A 19,509-nucleotide genomic window follows, 5' to 3' on the forward strand; every position below is an offset into this window, starting at 1 on the left:
AAAAGGGATAGATAAGACGATTTTACTGGCTGCTCGAATTCTACTTGAGATATCGCCCGGGTGCATCTTATTTGTCTGGGCTCGCGCGAATATCAATTTCCACGCTATCATAATTATTCTTTATTTCTACGGATTCCTCGGTGCGTCTCCCGACCCTCCCCTTCAAATTGGAATGCTTAAAGAATTATAAATTACAACTGCTTTTCCCTTTCGTGCGGAAATAAATCACGCTATGTAGAAACGTTACGGTCGATCCTTCGTGCTTTCGAGTCGCGTAGTTTATTACCGGAATAAATTCGATGACGAGCGTATATCGTTGGTGGATTGGATTTGCTGAAATCGTATCGGCTGTTGAATTCGTCAGGATGATCCAGGCATCAATTTCCACTTGGCTCTGTCTCGCGATGCTTCTTTCCCGATTCCGGAGTCGGGCAGCGGCAATCTAGTGGAAAAGCCGCGTGACTGCCGTGACTTCGCAGTCGATCGACATCCTCCGAACGTCAGAAGCACTCTAGCCAGTGAAACGAGCAAGGGACAAAGGTAGATCGATGAAGAAAAAAAAAAAGAAAGAAAAATAGAGACTGAGAAAATCCCAGACTACATCTGCCAGGATAAACAACGGGAAAAGGGAACGAGCCATCTCCGTTACATGCCTAGGCACAAATGTAGTCGTGATTAAAGTGCTCTCTCTCTCTCTCTCTCTCTCTCTCTCTCTCTCTCTCCAGAGTTTCCTCTCTGGAAATTTAAATCGATCCATGTATCTTTAATGCACACGCTGCGAATCTTTCACGTATGATCATTTTCATCTTTCGACAAATTTATTTCACAAATTTTCACAGCCCATTTATCCTTCGCAATTTGCGCACACTTGTTCTTCGCTTTTAACTGCGCGCATATAAATGAGCTTTGTGTACAGCGATCAATTGAAAAGCAATTGCACGACTTTATCCTGCAGCAAAGTCCTGATTTTACGTTACACGCGTGAAATAATATTTCTGTACTAATATTGCTTTCATTTCACTCTCTCCGTAAATTGGATTGGCAATCAATCGAAACAGAAGAAACTTTCTTGTTGGGAAATGCAAAATTTCTTTCCTTCTATTTATGCTCCGGTAAAGATTGGAAAGATTAAGTCGATCGATATCGCAACAGCGGAGATGTACACTATATAGTGTACTGTACACGGCTGGGCTTAATTGCGGCATTCTTTGCTCAGATCGGGTTCGTGCCTAGTCAAAAGGAATCCCGTGGTAAACGAAGCGTATTGCTCCAGAGGAAATCCTAGAATATAATAAAGACCGTTGCTTTAGAATGATTCGCCAAGACTCTCTCTACCTGCTCTATACCTATATCACTCCACGAGAATTTCTCTTTTTGTTTTACCCATGTATTTTCACAATGCTCGCAATTTTCTATTCCAAATACAACCTCGTCGAACGTTATTCCAATATACTTTAATATAAAATCGAGCAAAATAAGTTTACGGTGATCAGTGTATTAGGACGTAAGAAAATTACTACGAGATTTTAAGGGTGGTCGTTGCGAAGGGATTATCAGGCCATAAATCTTTAAACGACATTAAAATACGTGCAACGGTTACTGACTTTTAGAGGCTTGTAAAAATCCTTCGAGTCCCTTCTAGTGTCACTATTATCCCAGCCAAGTACTGTGCGCTTTCGATCAAGAAATTCATTTTGAAAAAAGGCTATTGGGAAAAGACAACAGCTCGACAGAAACGTCGGGGAGAAAAACACGTTTCGAATGACACTTCTGTTTGTTTACATTCGTATATAAGACGTGGGATCGACGCTGCCTCGGGAAATAAAGTTATCGGCGATCGATAATTTTCACTTAATTAGCCTTTATATCGCGTCGCGTCGCTCTCTTGCGACGTCACCAATAAGACACGGATCTTCTAATACACTAATTTGTGATTCAACGGTGCGTGACGTCACTGGATGGTAAATTCTTGCAAGCGCATCCTGCGCGAACGCGAGCGCGCACGGATTTTAATACGGTTTAAGGATTTATGGCGGAACAACCCTCCGGAACGGGGTTCCCTTCGTTAAAATCTGTATCCAGGAAGCGTAATTTGAGAAAGGGGCAAACTCCGAAAATTGGTTGATTTAATAAGTTAATAAACTGATATTGGAAGGGCTGGCATTTTTCGCATTCTGCTATAATAACGAATCTAATTTAACGGGTGAAACTATGAATAGATACTTGTGACAATAGGAGACAAGATCACGTCTGAGCTAGGCTGTGATTAAGAGCAATGTGAAGTAAGACTTGATTGCAGGTTGCTGCTGCTTACTAACAAGTTATTGAAGCTGATAGCGAGATCTCCAGGCGAATTACGTTAATGATATTAGCAGATCAGCGAATGTACAAGGTGACTCTTGATGCGTGAAGACTGTGTGTAATATTTGACGATAGTTCATTACCTGGTCCAAATTAATCTCTCTGCTCTTAATTACGCTATTACCGTATTATCATCCATAACGAATACTGCGACCAGCTTTGTGGAAAATATTCGTTTCAATTAACTCTACACACGAGCGTTCCTCAGTTCGTTTATGGACTTATTCCACACACGCCCCTCCCCCCCCCCTTTCCTATATTACGAATCCATTTCACGACTGAGTTCGCTCAAAATTAGATTTGCTTCGATGAATTTAATGGGCCGATGAACGGTGTAAAAAGTTATTGATAACGTTACAAGTTGTTCCCCTGAAATTCCGTTGAATCTAGAGAAAATGGAACGAGCGTCTTTGGACTAGAGTTCGGCAAATTGTTGAGGGCTCAAAAATGTAGAAAATTTATTTCGCTCGTTTAGAAGTCACAAGGCTTGGAACGCCTGGCGAGGGACAAAAGAGTTTCCCGGCTGCTTTAAACGCGAGCGTATGTAGCTCTTTACGAAAAGCACTTTGGCCCTTTCCAGCCTCGCTTCGAAAGATTAAAGAGCCGTTTCCACTCAATGGGGGAAAATAGTGGTGCACTGACACCGGTGGAGAAAAAGAACGAATAAAAAATCGTTAAAACCAATACCAAAAATATGCTGTACGCGTGCTGCGTATATTTACTCGGGTTGCAAGAACTTAAAGTAGGAGTTTTTCCAAAAAACGTATAGGAGATACGTCTAAATGGCCCTTGTGTATTTTACCTTATCAAATTGAAATCGTAAAATAAAGTTTTCAAACAAAAATCGCATTGTCCGATTGCCTAGAGTTGGTCGTAAAATTAATTCATGAATGTTTGTGGATCGTAAAACAATATTTATGGAGTAAATTTTCTCCCTTGAATGTATCATCCGGTGTTAGGGATCTCTCTCATGGGCCTATTGTAGAAACTGTCCAGTAATCCAGCTATTGTCTTGATCGTTGTCCGCGCACAACGAGAGACGATTTTCTTTCAGTTTCGAGCATCCAACCATCGAACTATGCTCCACGCTAAAACACGAGAGAGATGTAAACCAGAAAGACAATGGCTCATCTTATGTATTTTCACGCTGCAAAATCAATTTTTCGTCGCGATAAGCCCCCAAAATACATCCTTTTCGATAATGGTGCTCCACTTCCTCGAGCTTCCGCCCTACCCGGTTTTCAATTGAAAAACTTCAACATCTCCTCAACCTAGCTTCAGCGAAAAATCTAACGTTGTAGAAAAATTTATTAAATGTAAAGCGAAACAAAATATTTTATTTTACACTTTTCTGTTTAGTTCTAGTTTTTAAACGAAAACTTTCAGATTGTTCTGACAGCTTCGGTTAATCATTCTTTTTTACCAATACTTTGAGAGAAATACCCATGAAATTTTTTTTGAATATACTATAGATTCATGCCAACCTATAGTATACGTTATGTGTGTAATCGGCTTAAAACTTGATAGAAACCATTTTTAAATTTTTATCTGGGAAGCTGAAGCAATGGAAAAAGGAGATAAATGTATTAAATGAAAATAAATCAAGAGAAGATTTTATTTAAACGGAAATCACCCTTTTGTATGCCTGAGATAAATTCCTCGGTAGCGATAAAACGGAACAAATGCTCATTTCAGCTGGACGAAAGAATTAAAAAACTACACAGTATATTTCTTACTTTGCCTCTGCATACGGAATCGTGCAGAATGCAAGTAAAAAACTTTCTTCTACCGAAAACCAATAAATCTTTCTCGTTTATTATTCACAATCATATACCTCGATGCACGAGCTCCACACTCGTTCGGTAAATGTCATGTCGTTGACATTATAAAATTCAGTATGAATATCGCACGACATCACCGGAACGAGGTGGCGAATTTTCAAATAGGATTCAACCTTGAATTTAATAAGAAGCTTAGAAAACTAGTATAGGATTTATTGTAAGCTATAATTGTTACACACAAATACACACATCAATGCACAAATATATTATCGCTTTTTCAATTTACATACCACCCTCAGAAAAGTTTCTAAAAATCTAATGTAAATTGGACAAATTTTGAATTACTCGTAACCTCGTTGTACCTGCATGTATACATATACATTAGGGTGGTCGTTAAAAAAAATTTTTTTGACGGATCCCCAAAAACCACTAGTATTTGATGAGAAACTACAGTGGTTAAAACCTGTGGCCTGACAAATGATAGAAACACGTGCCTCATTGCGATCAAATATAATTTTCGAAGAATTTTACAGTTTTCGCAGATAACTCATTAAATATTCGATTCTATGAAAAGATGCATATAACCTTTTCTCTGAAGAATTAAATTCTACATAATATAGGTTGTATACATTTTTCTTCTAGAATGCATACTAATCGAGATATTCCTGAAAAATCGATCCTCTTTTTCGTTTATACACATTATATTGATATGTTTATATGAATAATTATTTTTAGTTTACCGTACAATTAACATATTTTATTAAATTAAGACAAATAAAATGTGTAACTATAGCGAAATAAGAATAACTACTCATATGAGCATGTCAATATAATGTGTATAAACGAAAAAGAGGATCGATTTTTCAGCAATATCTCGATTAGTATGCATTCTAGAAGAAAAATGTATAGAATCTTTATTATGTAGAATTTAATTCTTCAGAGAAAAGGTTATATGCATCTTTTCATAGAATCGAATATTTAATGAGATCTGCGAAAAACTGTAAAATTCTTCGAAAATTGTATTTGATCGCATTGAGGCACGTGTTTCCATCATGTATCAGGCCACAGGTTTCAACTACTGTAGTTTCTCATCAAATAGTAGTGGTTTTTGGGGATCCGTCAAAAGAATTTTTTTTAACGACCACCCTAATATACATACATATACTATTTACAATTTTCATTTGTCGTATTCCGTTAGGAGCAAAGACTAGGCTGACAGGACGAAAATGGTACAGGAGAAAGTTTACAATGGAAAATATCAGTGAATGTTCACGATTATTTGCCGGGAACAAGGAAAACAGGGGTGAAAATGATGGGTGTCATGGAGTGGAAAGTGGAGGGTGAGGGGGGGGGGTTGGAGGAACAACAGGACAGGAAAAGCAGAACTGCAGTCCGCGTCGCGAAGTGGTAGAAACTGTATCTGCCTGAGTTAGTTATAAGCAGTTGGGGAGAATTTCGATCCCTCCCCCCACTCCACCTCCACTCTGTTCCTCCCAATCTGTCTCTCTCATCATTCCCCCTTCCACGTTCTATCTCTCAACATCATTTGTTTCGAGAGAATGAAACTCAATGTCCTTCCAGACGATCGAGTTCCCATTCTCCATCGCAACCCCCACTTCACCGTTCCCCTTTCTTCTACTTTTGTCCATCCTTAGCTCATCAGTTCGTGATAACGCCAAATAGAAACTCTGCAATCGGATTATCCTATTCTCCATCGAAACATCGACGAGCTTCGTTCCCGAAATAGAAACACACGATGGGCAACTCGCTGGTAAGAATTGTGTGCACTACTTTCTAAGCAGGCATTATTTCCTCGTTTACCCTCATAGTTTCCATACTTTGTCCTATATTTGCTGCAAGCTGTGCTTCCTTCCACAGAAATGTTAAAAATATATCTTTACTTATTACGAAAATCCCATCTCGATTGAAGAGCTAGTGTGTCAATATTTATTGGCTTGTATTATTTGACGTTTTTTCTTATTAAATAAAACAATGGTAAATTTACTACATTTATGCGATATCTCAAAATCGTACGTTTCTTTGAATTCCTTAAAAAGTATTATACTTTTTCGTAGGACTATTTTATATAAAAGTGAATACTGAAAGTTGTCATAGTTTCTCAAGAAATTAATGAAATGAAGAATATATAATAAAGAGATTTTCCTATATGTACACGAAGTTTTATATTCGCAAAATTACACGCGTCATTTCTGCATAGCAATATCGGTATTTACGGGGAACTCTCAAAGTGTAAAAGCATCGTAATATTTGCATCGGTAAAAGACAAAAGCACTCGGCTCGCGGCAAGGAAAAATTAGAAAGCACAAAGCTCTCCCATCGGCTAAGGGAAAAAGAAAGGAGGGAAAACTGAAAGTCGGATAATTCGTCTGTGGACCCAATGTCTGGTGTTATCAGGTATTGATGAACCAAGGATTGCCGAAGCAAGTAAGAAAAATGGAGGATGAATTTGATCGTTTGGAAGAATCGACGTTATATATCCATTTCTACTCGAGCGAAAAGTTTAATAAATATCGTCGAAACTTGATCGATATTACAGCGATCCTCGAGATACTGGCAAAGAATAGTGTGTACATCTATATGAAGAAATCCATGAAGAAATCTAAATGAAATAATGAAAATTGGAGCAGATTGGTTACGATGAAGCTGGTGCAGGTAATCTGGAAACAATTTTTGGCCAAGTTTTTCTCGAATGATTTGCGAAGAAGACGATTCAGCAAAATTGGATGGAAGGATGATTCGTCTCTATCAGGCTGTTCCTTCTCAACAAATACCACGGTCATTATTTTCATCCCCGCGAGATCGAGAAGATTGCAAGGGTTGTGTCATTGGGTGAATGGTGCTGGCTTCTCCGTGAGACGGACGAGCCGAGTCTCTCTCGGTATCTCAGCATTTTTACGAAGGAACGAGCGCGAAGGAGGCGAAAAAGAGGGGGGGGGGGTGGACGCTGATCGCTGCTTTACCTACTCGGACGAAGCATGAAAAATCCTCGGATCGGAGTTAGAAATTTTGCAGCCATTAATAACTCTAGATGAATGCGCTGGACAAGTGAAAAGCATCAATTTCTTTTTCCCTGCACGAATTGATGGCTTAGAAATATTCTTTTCGATTTTCAAAGGAGAAAATCTCGTGTATTTGCCGACAGCCGAGTAAAATCGAGTTATTTGTGTCTGATTGAAGGCAAAAGGTGCGAATTCCTTTCACGGTACTTCCGTTAAGAGTGGGAGCTCTGCGATCGGCTACACTTGACTGAAGATCCTGGCAAACTCGGTTGAATTCTGGATCAATTCTCGTCGTCAGGCAGGATACTCAATTACAAAGTGGCGTTTCGCGGTGGGTTGCCAGGAGAGTAAACTGGAACTAGCCGGCCGTAGTAGAGATGGACGTAATGAATCAGGCGTATTGACCTTTTGCGAATCCGGCAAAACTGAAACTGCCGGAAAGTTCGGTGCGTATATAGAGCTTTTCCTTTTGAGCCACGAGCGTAATTTCCGGAATGAGGAATTCCAATGGGCGCGCTTATACAACTGCTATTGTTTGCCTTATCAATAGCCCTTGGGGATATCGTGGAGTTAAGTCAGATCTTCAGCTTCAGTCACGCTTGCTTAGTGAAACGTGTACAATGAATTTCAATCAATGTAATTCGAATGAGAAGTATAATCGATTGCCATTCGATCCTCCATTCGGCAACACTATACTATTGACCCGCGGAAACTCGATGCTTCTTCGTTAAATCAAGCTTTATTCGATTCACTGGTTTATTAAAATAATAATGATCATCGATTTAACTGTGATTTATTCTGCGTTGATTCGTGGATTGATCTCGACCCACCTCTTTCAGATTTATAATTAGCTGCGGGGGGGGGGGGGGAGCGAAAGGGGAGAGAGAGCAGTTAAAGTTGTCCTTGATGGCAATTTTCAGAGTGGAAAGGGTGAGAGAGGCAGCGCGAGTAAAAGCTTACCCTTAGAACTTGATGATGCACCCGATATGCTGTTATACGAGATCTCGACGAAATTTAATATCGCAACTATATGAGCAGCGATTCGCATTATTGCGGGCTACGCGATGTTTCCTGACATCCGACGAGATTTCAAGCTTTCCCATTTCGACTTCGGCTTTTAATTTCATCTGTCAGAATATACGTTGTCCTTGGGCAATTTAGAAATATTCGCCGGAGCGTTTGACTCCGACCTTAAAAGAGATAGTAAAGACTGCGATTAAAAAATTACGAGTAAATAAAATGCATCAATGGCCGTGCGTTTAAAGCAACGCCTGAATATACTTTTTTGAAAAAGGAATTTCAAGCGAGCCGACAGAGTCCTTCGAGTTGTAGCGCGAATTACGCGCGCTTAAAAGTTTTGAATCGTGATAAGCTGCTTCACAAAGAAAGCCAGCTCCACGGGTCTTACATAATTTCTCATAACTTTGTTAAACCGTGCCATGAAGAGAGTCCAGAATTATCCCACTATCACACCTTGAAAGCGTTCCCGTAATAAATACTTTGCGTCCAGTAGTATTAAAAGTGATTCCCAAGTTTTCTCGTCGATACTACATATATACATACCCACTAGCTAAAGTAGCTTTTTCCCTCATTACTCCGGACTCTACCAGGTAATATCAAATAAAGCAGCGTTAATAATTGATTCATCAAGAATTACCTGATTATTTTTTCCCTGAATATCGATAATTTTGCACTTCGTTTTCGCTTATACATTATAAAGTAAATAACTCTACTCTTTTCATTTTTTACACCTAGTATGATCGTATTAATTGTTCGAGCTTTTTTCTTCACGCTAATTATCGCTCTAATTACCGAGCTTTAAAAATGAAAGAAATAATGTGTGAAAGCTTTTATGCAACTCAGCAATACACCGATCCCATGTGAATGGGGAGGTTATGCATTATTTATAATGTGGTCCGATGTATCCTTTTGATATAATATGCAAAAAAGACAAGCTCTATTTTAATACATATTTAATCCATGTGCAACACGGACCTCGAAATACGTTGGAATACATTTCCCGATGCCTGTTCCCTTATCTTGATAATATCACAGAAGGTGTTCGTGGTGAATTTCAAAAGGCAGATACATCAAGCAAAAGTTTCTTTGTCGTTGAAATCACGCCACGCTAAACTTTTCCACGTTCCAACCAGCTTAAAAATTATTTCTCCATTTTATGTACATATCTACAATTTTATTTACTTTTTGCATATAGTTGATACAGTCCGTAACGAGTTTTATATCGTCGAGTGATATAGACAAACAAAATTTACCTCAAATTCATCTTGCTTAACTATGTATAATCGTTAATGAAATGTTGAGCGAGTTGATGAGTTTATCAATAGTTTGGGATAATGCGAACTACCGTTCGAGAGCTAAAGATAATTTAGCATTTTCATTCAGGAGCCTCGATTTGGGCCATTAATTCGCGCTAGAGATGAGAATAATATATGTTTCAAGACTCGCGAGTCTCTCACTGCACTGACAAAGTGGCATTTAATTTTGGAAGTAGGTAACGTTTTTGCCAAAGTTACATCGATGTGACTTGGTAATTGGGCAAATTTAACCCGTAGGCCATGGGCAATTTACTTCATAATGAAACCAAGGAAGAACCTTTTGGAGGAAAAATTCAGCGAATCCAAGCACTTTGGCGAAATCGTGGCCTCTTAACGATTAGAAATATCTGAAGCGTTCTCAAACGAAATATGCCGTATACTTGGAGCGTTCCTCCAAATTCTCGACGAGCCAACCTCTGCCTCTATTTTCCACTATTGCAAATATTTCCAGTATGACAGTGATCTCTCCTCCAACCTGAAATTTTCAACGTGATCACATCCGATTTTGGTTCACTTGGCGATAAACTTTGCTCGAAGCTCAATTTAAATTTAAATGCAAATTTTCCACCATAAAGTCGAATATGAATTTCTTTCAAATTTTGACGGGGCAGGGGGATGCGCGGGGAGTTATTTTTCCTCCCATAGGGCGGAGGTTAAAAACACTGAAAGAGATATACGGCAGCTGGCCAGTGTTTCAAAAAGTAGGTTATCGCTCGAAGCTGCTTTCATTTATCGGATTAGCCTTGGGACTGCAAAAACTAGAAACATATGAGAGTGCTGAATTAATTATTGTATTGAATTACTTTCAATCTGCAATAATAAACTCTTTTCTTAGCACACATATTAGTCCAGTAAACATATACACACACGCATATATCATTTTACGTTTCGAAACCATTTGGTCGTTCAAAGGATCAATAAAATCAATTAGTTTCCTCTATTGACTTTTGTAAACAAGACGCTTAAAAAACGAGGTTTGAAATTTCACAGAGTTTTTTCCATGGATTTTTCACGTTTTCATGAATCTGCCAAGTATCGCTGGTGTTAATGTGAAGAGGATTTTAAGGGCTCGCGGAAAATTTAACAAAGGCTCCGTAACTCTGGTTGACGTGTAGCTCGTCAACAGAGAGAACGATTAATCAAAGCAGCGCGTTTTCCCCCCTCGGCAATAGCAGGGAAAGCCTAGTCTTCTGTCTAAAAGCCGACAATCGCTTAAAATAATGGCTGCAATCCTATGTCGTGTAATGAAAAACTTTGGGACTCCAGCGTATCGTATCTGTCCACACTTCACTTCTAAATGGGCAGTGTTCATCACAAAATAGATTTAGCTCCTTTTACCATCCTCCGCATCATTATCACTCCCTGCATCCCTAATAGACCACTGCCTCGTTTATCAAGTATATTACAATGACTTTCACACGCTAGCTTTTATCCCCAGCCGTAGTGCGAATCATTTAATTGCTTGGTAGCTCATGCACTTTGATATGCAATATTATTACCGACGATAAAAATTAATCAGGACTTCTACATTCAAATTGACTACTAAGCTAAAGGTGTAGACCCATTTAGTAAATTGTCTGAAAATTTAACAAATTTTTTAAAGAATAAAAATTAATTTTCAGACGTAATTAACCAAGAGAATGGAAATCAATCATTGAATTCGAATGAAATTGGATATTCAAAGTCTTCGGTACAAACAAAATATATCTTAACCTGATTTATGCTAGATCGAAAAATTAGGTATTTGTCGCTTCACGGTGTGATTCTTCTACTATTATCCACATAGGAAACTATAAAGGATCGTCCAGTTTAAACGCAATTATATTCTGATAGAAACACATCTTTGACACGTCCATATGGAATTTAAAGAGAAAAATGCTTACCACCTAAAATACTATACACTCTTTCTTCCTCTCTCATTATAAAATATAATTCATTTTATTTATTTTTTTACAATAATAACAGAAAGCCATATTCACATGTACAATAATAACCTTATATTTAAAAGTTAATCAGTTTAATTTTCCCGTTATTAAGGAAATGACTAAATATACTGTATCTGGAGTGGCTTAAACTTTTTTATTTACCGATTGTGTGTGGTCCTGCAAAGTCATTTAAACTAATGGAGACGGTTATGTATTAAAAAAGTTGAAAAAGGATAGCTTTATTTGAGGAAACTAAAGTTCCTTTTTATAATAAAAAGTGAACATCATATAATTGTTACATTAACGTTAGGTAAACGCATAATTTTGAATTATATTATTAAATGTATTTCCATCATTTATTAGGTACTTTCAATTTACTGTGAAATGTTATGTTGATATTAACTTGCAACTTAAATTAGGGAAACAGTAGCAAACAAATTTTCCAACAATATCTACAGTTTTATGTTGTAATGTATAGCTAAACAAATATTTCATTGTGAATGGTAAAGTTAATATTAGAAATATTTTTATCCATGAAACAATTAAGCTTTTACTAAACCTGTTTTCAAAACATCTAATATACAACGTTGTTTTCTTATTACTCACAAAAAACTGCGTAAATGCATTATATTAAATCATTGTTTGATAAATGTTTTCTTTTAACCTTACGCTACAACAGAAAACAACAAATACTTTATTACAATTTGATTTCCACGGTTTCTGCAATTTAAGTATGTTGCAAGCGAGCATCACGATAACGTTTCGGATGTAAAATAAAGAAGGGGCTCTCGTAAATATTCTAAGAAACATTAAAAAAATACGTATTTGCCTACCGTTAGAAAAATGTTATGAGCAATCATGGACTATCAAATAAACATAACAATATTGTTGATAAGTAGGAAAGAGATCTGTACTATCAGACGCTTTTTAAGTTGCTGTAGCTTATAAAAAATAATTAAATGAAACTATTTTATGTATTTAATTTATACATAGATTAATTGCCTTTCAAATTTAGTTAGCTGTATTTCTAATTATTTTATTATATATGAGCACAAGAAAACCGTGCAACTGAATTAAGGTAATACTTTTCGTTGCTGTTATTAATTATTACTATATCTTTGTATAATACTGAATATTGAAAATGAGTTCCCAATTGTAAATGAATTTTCTTGATAGTTTCCTTTTCAGCAATAATGATTCCGTATAGTATAGTTATCGAAATATTTTTACATTGGTATAAAAAACTGCTGTCTATCAAAGAAAATTGATACTAATATCAAATCATTATTATTTTATTATATAAAATAGTTATTGGCTATAAAGTGATTATGATTCAGAGACATTAAAGGTTGATATATAAATAATGGTTGAAATTAAGGATGCGTATATTACAAATTGTATTTTCCAAACCTAAGTATTAAGTATCACAGCAGTTTTTAAAGAAAGGAACGAAAGTAGAAATGAAGCTAACAACGATTCTACTCGTTTTCGGTGTGATCGCTCTACTTGCTGCTAATGCAAATGCAGAACCCAAACGTAAACCAAAAAATGTAAGAAATGCAAAGCTTTTTTTTAAATAACTCTGAAATTTTTTAGCCTTGCATCGGTTTCTTCAATAAAATAACGTATTAGAAAGATTGGAAATTGGAGAAATTATATCACCAAGAAAGTTTAAGTTATTTGCAAATTCCTTTTTTTTTCCAGCGACCATCAAGGCTTTACATATAAGACGTCAATTACCCAATAACTTACTTTATAAATCTTAGTATTGAATATGATTCAATGTTGAAGCGGATTTTTGAGCAAGCATCGTTTGAGAATGCTGCCAACAAATATTTTTATTGAAATATTTAACGTTCCAATATATAGAAAATATATTTGTGTAAAATATGGAAAGAAAATAAACAGATTTAATTAAAGTATGAATTGAGCGTCGTTTATTCTTTCCCAGCTTTGCTCATTACTTACTTATCAATTCTCACTTGCAAATGAATTTTCTTGATATTTTTTTTTTCAGCAATGATGATTTCATATGGTATATATATCTCAGTATTTCTACGTTAATAGTAAACGGCTGTCTATATGAGAAAATGGATACTAATATCAATTGATTATTATGCTATCAACTAAAGTTATTGGCTGTAAAGGGATTATGAGTCAGTGATACGATAAAATTAATATATAAATAATAGTTGAAATTGAGGATGCATATATTACAACTTGTATTTTACAAGCATTAGGTATTAAGTATCACAAGTAGTTTTTAAAAAAAGAACAGAAATAGAAATGAAGCTGACAACGATCGTAATCGTTTTCGCTTTGATCGCTTTATTTGCTACTAATGCGAATGCAAAGCCCGAAGCAGAACCCAAACGTACATCAAAACATGTAAGAAATGCAAAGCATTTTTTTAAACAATTCTGAAATATTTTAACCTTACATCAGTTGATTTAAAAAAATAACAAATTAGAAAGATTAGAAATCGGAGAAACTATATTACCAAGAAAATTTAAGCTATTTGCAAATTACTCCTTTTTCTAGTATGAACCTACTCGCTGGCTTAATAGAGGGATTATTCCTGAATAATCTAGTATTGAAAAGGATCGAGAACTATTTAGGAAGTGCATGGAAACATTGAGTAAGAATAAGTCTTTGAATGAATAATTTTATTAAAACATTTGATGTTCCAATAGAGAATATTTTTGTGTGAGATATGGAAAGAAAATAAAATGATTAAATTATGTTGGCAGTTGAGTTTTATTAGTTTTTTTACAAGTTTGGTCATCAACCACTTATCAAATCTTGCATCCGCGATTCTTGATTCTATCCAAATATTTCTTTTTATACCTTGATTATATTTCAGCGATGGAAAAAAGTTACCAAATATTTTTCGTAATTAATAGAATTTAAATCTGAAAAAAAGGAAACACGGAACACAAAAATGATTTAAGAAATGTATGCTCTTTATTGCAGCGGCATTCTTATTTTTAAAAAAATTTGGTATATCTTTAATTTAGTCAATACCCAAAGAAACATGCTTTGCGTGTAAAACAAACAGCACACACACACACAAGTATACATTGCTGTTATATTATATAAGATATTTTACCAAAAATATTTAAATACTTCTAAACAATACTAAAAAATATAACTGTTAAAAATAATATTCTAATTAAAAAAAGTAATGAAATCAAAGCTTAGATAAGTATTTATTATTTTAACAAAAAACAGTTTTATGCTTATTATGTACAAGAATAGCGCCTCGACTGTCGTCGAAACAATACCGTCTATTGATAAAATGGAATGATAGAATTCATTTGAAATAGATGTAAAATATGAATGCCCCCCCCCCCCCCCAACCCAAAGAGTTGAAACGAAATTCAGTTGTTCATTAGACATTCATAGAACCTTCTAAAATACTTCAAAATTACAGTTGTTCGATCTCTACATTATAGTGGATTGAAATATAATCCAATTTCAGGTGATCGATACCAAGGGCTTAGCAACTGATTATAAATCGGTTGCAAGCTCCTTTCTAATTTTCAGTAAAGGACTAGTTCCTTGAGATATTTACCGAAACTTGGCCTGGCAAAAGTCATATCATTCAAGCATGTACCCAAGCATTTTAATCTGGTTAAGACTGATAACGATTAAGCGAATTGAAAATGATTCACTAGACTGGTGTACGCTACGTGTTTGTGTTTAACGAACAAGGAACGATACGGTATCCCAGTCTACGATAAGCACCTTGATCTTGATACGATAATATTAGTCCGGCTAAGGTGCAAAGGTTTGTAATAGACCTTTATAAATGGAGCGACCGACTGCTCCAAAAACGACACAGTGTACGGTCACGTAAATTGTAATCTATGTAACAAAGGGAGTAACTAATAAAAAAGAGTTTTTCGATAAATTCTGTGTTTGTTGTTTTCTTTCAACCGAAAAAACCAAGGAGTTTCTTTATGCTAAGTAAATCCTCAAGCATAGCCTTCTATATCTTAAACAAGACGTCAATATCGAATTTAATGAGAAAAATGCTAACCGTTTAGAATATTATAACATCCCTCTCCCTCTCTCATTATAAAATATAATTAAATTTATTTGTTATTTTACGATAATAACTGAATGCCACATTCATGTACAATAATATCAATTTAATTTTTCTGTCATTAAGAAAATTACTAAATATACTGCGTCTAGAGTGGCTTAAACTTTTATATTTACCTATTGTGTGTAGTCCTGTGAAGTCTAAAAACCTAATGGAGACAATTGTGTTTTAAAAAAGTTGAAAATTGATTGCTTTAATTGATAAAACCAATATATTCCTCTTTTGTAATAAAAGAATGTACATTGTACAATCATTATTTTAACGTTAGGTAAACACATAATTTTTAATTATATTACTAAATATTTTTCCAACATTTATCAGGTAAATTTAAATTCACTGTGAAACGTTATGTTAATGTTAACTTGCAACTAAAATTAGGAAAATAGTGGCAATCAAATTTTCCAACAGTATCTATAGTTTCAAGTTGTATTGTATGGCTAAACAAGCATTTCATTGTAAACGGTAAAGCTAATATTAGTAGTAGTTTGATCTATGAATCATTCTAGCGATTACTACACCTTTTTTCAGAACATTAAATGTATGACGCTTTTTTTCTTATTACCCACAAAAAATATTACGCAAATACATTATTTTAAATCATATTTTGATAAATATTTTCCTTTAACCTTAGAATACAACGTAAAACTAAAAGTGCTCTTTAAAAATTTGATTTCTACTGTTTGTCCAATTTAAGTGCGTACGTAAGCGAGCATTGCGACTATGATTCAGATGTAAACTGAAGGTCTGTGATAAATGTCCGAAAAACATTTAAAAATTACGTGTTTGCCTATCATTAGAGAAACGTTATAAACAATCGTGAGCTATCAAATAAACGTACCAATAAATTTGATAAGCATAGGAAAGAGATTTGTACCACCAGACATTTTTTTAAGTTGCTGTAACTTACAAAAATTAATTTAATATGGCTATTTTATGTATTTAATGTATGCTTAGATGACTTCCCTATCAAATTTAGTTATCTTTACTTTTAATTGTTTTATTATATACGAGTACAAGACAACCACTCAACTGAATTAAGGTAATACTTTTTATTGCAGCTATTAATTATTAGTATATCTTTATATATCATATTGAATATTGAAATGGGATTCCCCCACTTGCGAATGAATTTTCTTGATAGCTCTTTTTTCAGCTATGGTGATTCCGTATGGTATATAGTTATCAAAATATTTCTGCGTCGGCAGTAAACTGCTGCCTATCTGACGAAATGGATACTAACGTCAATTCATTATTATTGTATTAACTAAAGTTAATGGCTAATAAAGAAACTATCAGTCATACGATGAAGGTTGATGTATAAATGATAGTTGAAATCCAGGAGGCATATATATTACAGATTGTATTCTCCAGGGACTAAGCATAAAGTGCCACAGCAATTACAAAGAAAGGAACAGAACTAGAAATGAAGTGGGCAACTATCTTAATCGTTTTCTTCGGTGCGATCGCTCTACTTGCTGCTCATCCGAATTCAAAGCCCGAACCAATAACCAGATATCTATCAAAGCTTGTAAGACATTCAAAACGTTTTTTTAAATAACTCTAGAAAATTTTAGTCTTTCATCGGTTGCTTTAAAAAAATAAGTTAGAAAGATTGGAAATAGGAGAAGTTTTATCATTACGACAATTTAAGTTATTTGCAAATTATTCTTTTTTTCAGTTACCACGTGGGATTCACCCACTCAGGAGTGCCAGGCATTATCGTTTATTCCAAGGTACTTCCCGATTTAATAAACAAACATGATTAAATACTGAAGAGGATTTTAGAGGAAGCACCGCTTGATAATTCTGCGAATGGATAGTTTTATTAAAACATTTGATGGTCCAATAGAGAATATTTTTATAAGAAATATGGAAAGAAAATAAACTGATCAAATTAAATAGGCAATTGAGCGTTATTAATTTTTATCCAAGTTTTCTCATCAACTACCAATCAACTCTTGCATCCTCGATTCCTGATCCTATCCAAATATTTCAATTCATACCCTGATCATATTTCAGCGATGGAAAGAAGTTAACACATTTTTATACTAACCGACAATTCTAAAGTTTGAACAAAAGTAAACATGAAAAACAATTATATATGTTGATAGAAATGGATCTTGTTCCATTGCAGTGGCAGTCATATTTTGGCAAGAATTTGATATTTTTTGTGTATATTCAATATAATGGATGAATACAAATATTTCAAATACATGTGATATCTAAGTCACCTCGCTAACCCTCCAAAATGAAAACGAATTTCGGATGCTCATTAGACATTCATACGACTATCTAAAATGCTTCAAAATCACAGCGAAGGTCATTAGATTATGTAACATGGAGAAATGTTTGGCAGTGTTGCCTTTTTAACATTTACCGTTTTGAAGAAATGATTTTTTATAGTATATTACTCGTGAAATACGATTAACTTCATGTAAAATATTGGTTACATATGGTAGAGATGTATGCTAGTATAAATATGTACCTATATTGTTGATTCGTGTGCGCAAATGCTCACCGTTAAAGTGGATCACTTCATGAATTAATTAAACCTGTCATTAATTAAATTCGCCTACTTGACTGAGCGTTCATTAGCAAAGTTGAATGCCTACCAATTAAATGAGAGATTCCATCGTATCGCTATGGATATGAAAAATTTGAATTCTACTTGGTTCGATGAAATTCGTCCTATTGGAGACTCAGCTCCCTGCGAACAATTGGTCGCGACAGGGAAAAACGAGGAAAAATGGGCTCGGGAGATGCAATTAGCGTAACGCGCGTGGAGATAACGAGTATCAGCTGCTGGTGTACTTGAAAAAGAGATTGTTTTGCCTCGAAAATCGGTTTGACGAAATCTTTGACTGTTCATAATATATATAGGTCTCACCTCGATCGCCGTATATATATATGAAAAGAAAAATTTTAGCTTACACGTGAGAATACGAGAAATAATAGCGTATATCTACGAAAATCGTCAGTATATATATATATATATATATAAGTATATACGTGAATGAGAGTCCCTGATGCTAAGTTGTCTGCAGCCTTCTTACCCTGCAAATGTCTGTCTTAGCCTACTTGCCGCCAGGCACTCACCGATTTCGAGATTGAAACGTGAAAACTCTAGAGAGTATGTGGAACACGAGCTTTCCTAGAAAGCTTTCCCTCTTTCTTCAATCGTCGGGTGGGACGTTAAGCGCGTCGCTTGTAAAGTTTATGGCCTAAATCAATTTAATTTCCATATCTCTGACGCTAATGCATATAATTGGATTAAAATTATCCGTGAAATTAATTTTGCCAGAGTCCACTCGTTGGCTTTTATCTCTTCAGCTTGAACTTACTCTCGTTAACCAATATAATTTCTCAAAAGCTTACGCCTGCTGTAACCGCGTGCTCTTGAAATCTACCAAAACGTTTGTACTTGAAATTTTATTCAACGTGGCGCTTCCTGTTGAAATGCGTTTACAGACAAATACGAGAGAGATATTTCGCCTTTTGACGGATTGTAATAATGCTGGTAATTTTACCGACCTAACGAGATACTGGAGAGGAGGGTAAATATTTTCACAAGCCGCGATTTGCGTTGCTCAAATCTGTTTCAGCGAAAACTTTTGCTCGACCCGGCAAAAAAGCTTTCAATTATTCCCACGAAAGGGCCGAAGCCTGCAATAATGAGAGTCTACTTTTTTCTATACTGTTACGAAATACAGTGAAACTAACGAATCGAGGAGAAGAATCTATCGATACACTTCTACGGTAAATAATGGTCGAGTAAGATTTATAAAATCAAGTTTCAGAGGGAAAAGTAAGGATATTGCAGGTAAATTATAGGATCATCGAAGGAAGGGCGGAACAAATAGATTTACGTAACGGCTTTCGAAAAATCTCGAGCGCCGAGCATTTATATACGGACTTAACCAGAATGCGTTACGATCTTCAAACTTTCCACCAGTCGAACTTTGGGCTGAAAGAAGTTTC

At 35.4% G+C, this 19,509-nt stretch overlaps 1 protein-coding gene and 3 long non-coding RNA genes across 5 annotated transcripts in view; 3 read left to right on the forward strand and 1 right to left on the reverse strand.

Moving 5' to 3' along the window:
• Positions 1-19,509, reverse strand: part of GABA-B-R3 (gamma-aminobutyric acid type B receptor subunit 3) — a 63,129-nt gene that overhangs the window by 32,179 nt on the left and 11,441 nt on the right.
• Positions 11,481-13,349, forward strand: LOC136780022 (uncharacterized). Of its 2 annotated transcripts, XR_010823699.1 has the most exons (3): positions 11,499-12,501; positions 12,600-12,973; positions 13,128-13,349. It is a non-coding gene; the product is annotated as an uncharacterized lncRNA (long non-coding RNA). The 2 variants fall into 2 exon arrangements; XR_010823698.1 differs by having other exon boundaries at positions 11,481-12,973.
• Positions 13,638-14,177, forward strand: LOC136779999 (uncharacterized). The gene is made up of 2 exons (XR_010823695.1): positions 13,638-13,811; positions 13,965-14,177. It is a non-coding gene; the product is annotated as an uncharacterized lncRNA (long non-coding RNA).
• Positions 16,755-17,437, forward strand: LOC136780047 (uncharacterized). Its single transcript, XR_010823706.1, has 2 exons — positions 16,755-17,059; positions 17,210-17,437. It is a non-coding gene; the product is annotated as an uncharacterized lncRNA (long non-coding RNA).

This window comes from Prorops nasuta, unplaced genomic scaffold (assembly GCF_024137725.1).
Source record: "Prorops nasuta isolate Cenicafe-Biocafe unplaced genomic scaffold, Cenicafe_Pnas_1.2 PNAS00018, whole genome shotgun sequence".
In the NCBI taxonomy this organism is placed as follows: Eukaryota; Metazoa; Arthropoda; class Insecta; order Hymenoptera; family Bethylidae; genus Prorops; species Prorops nasuta.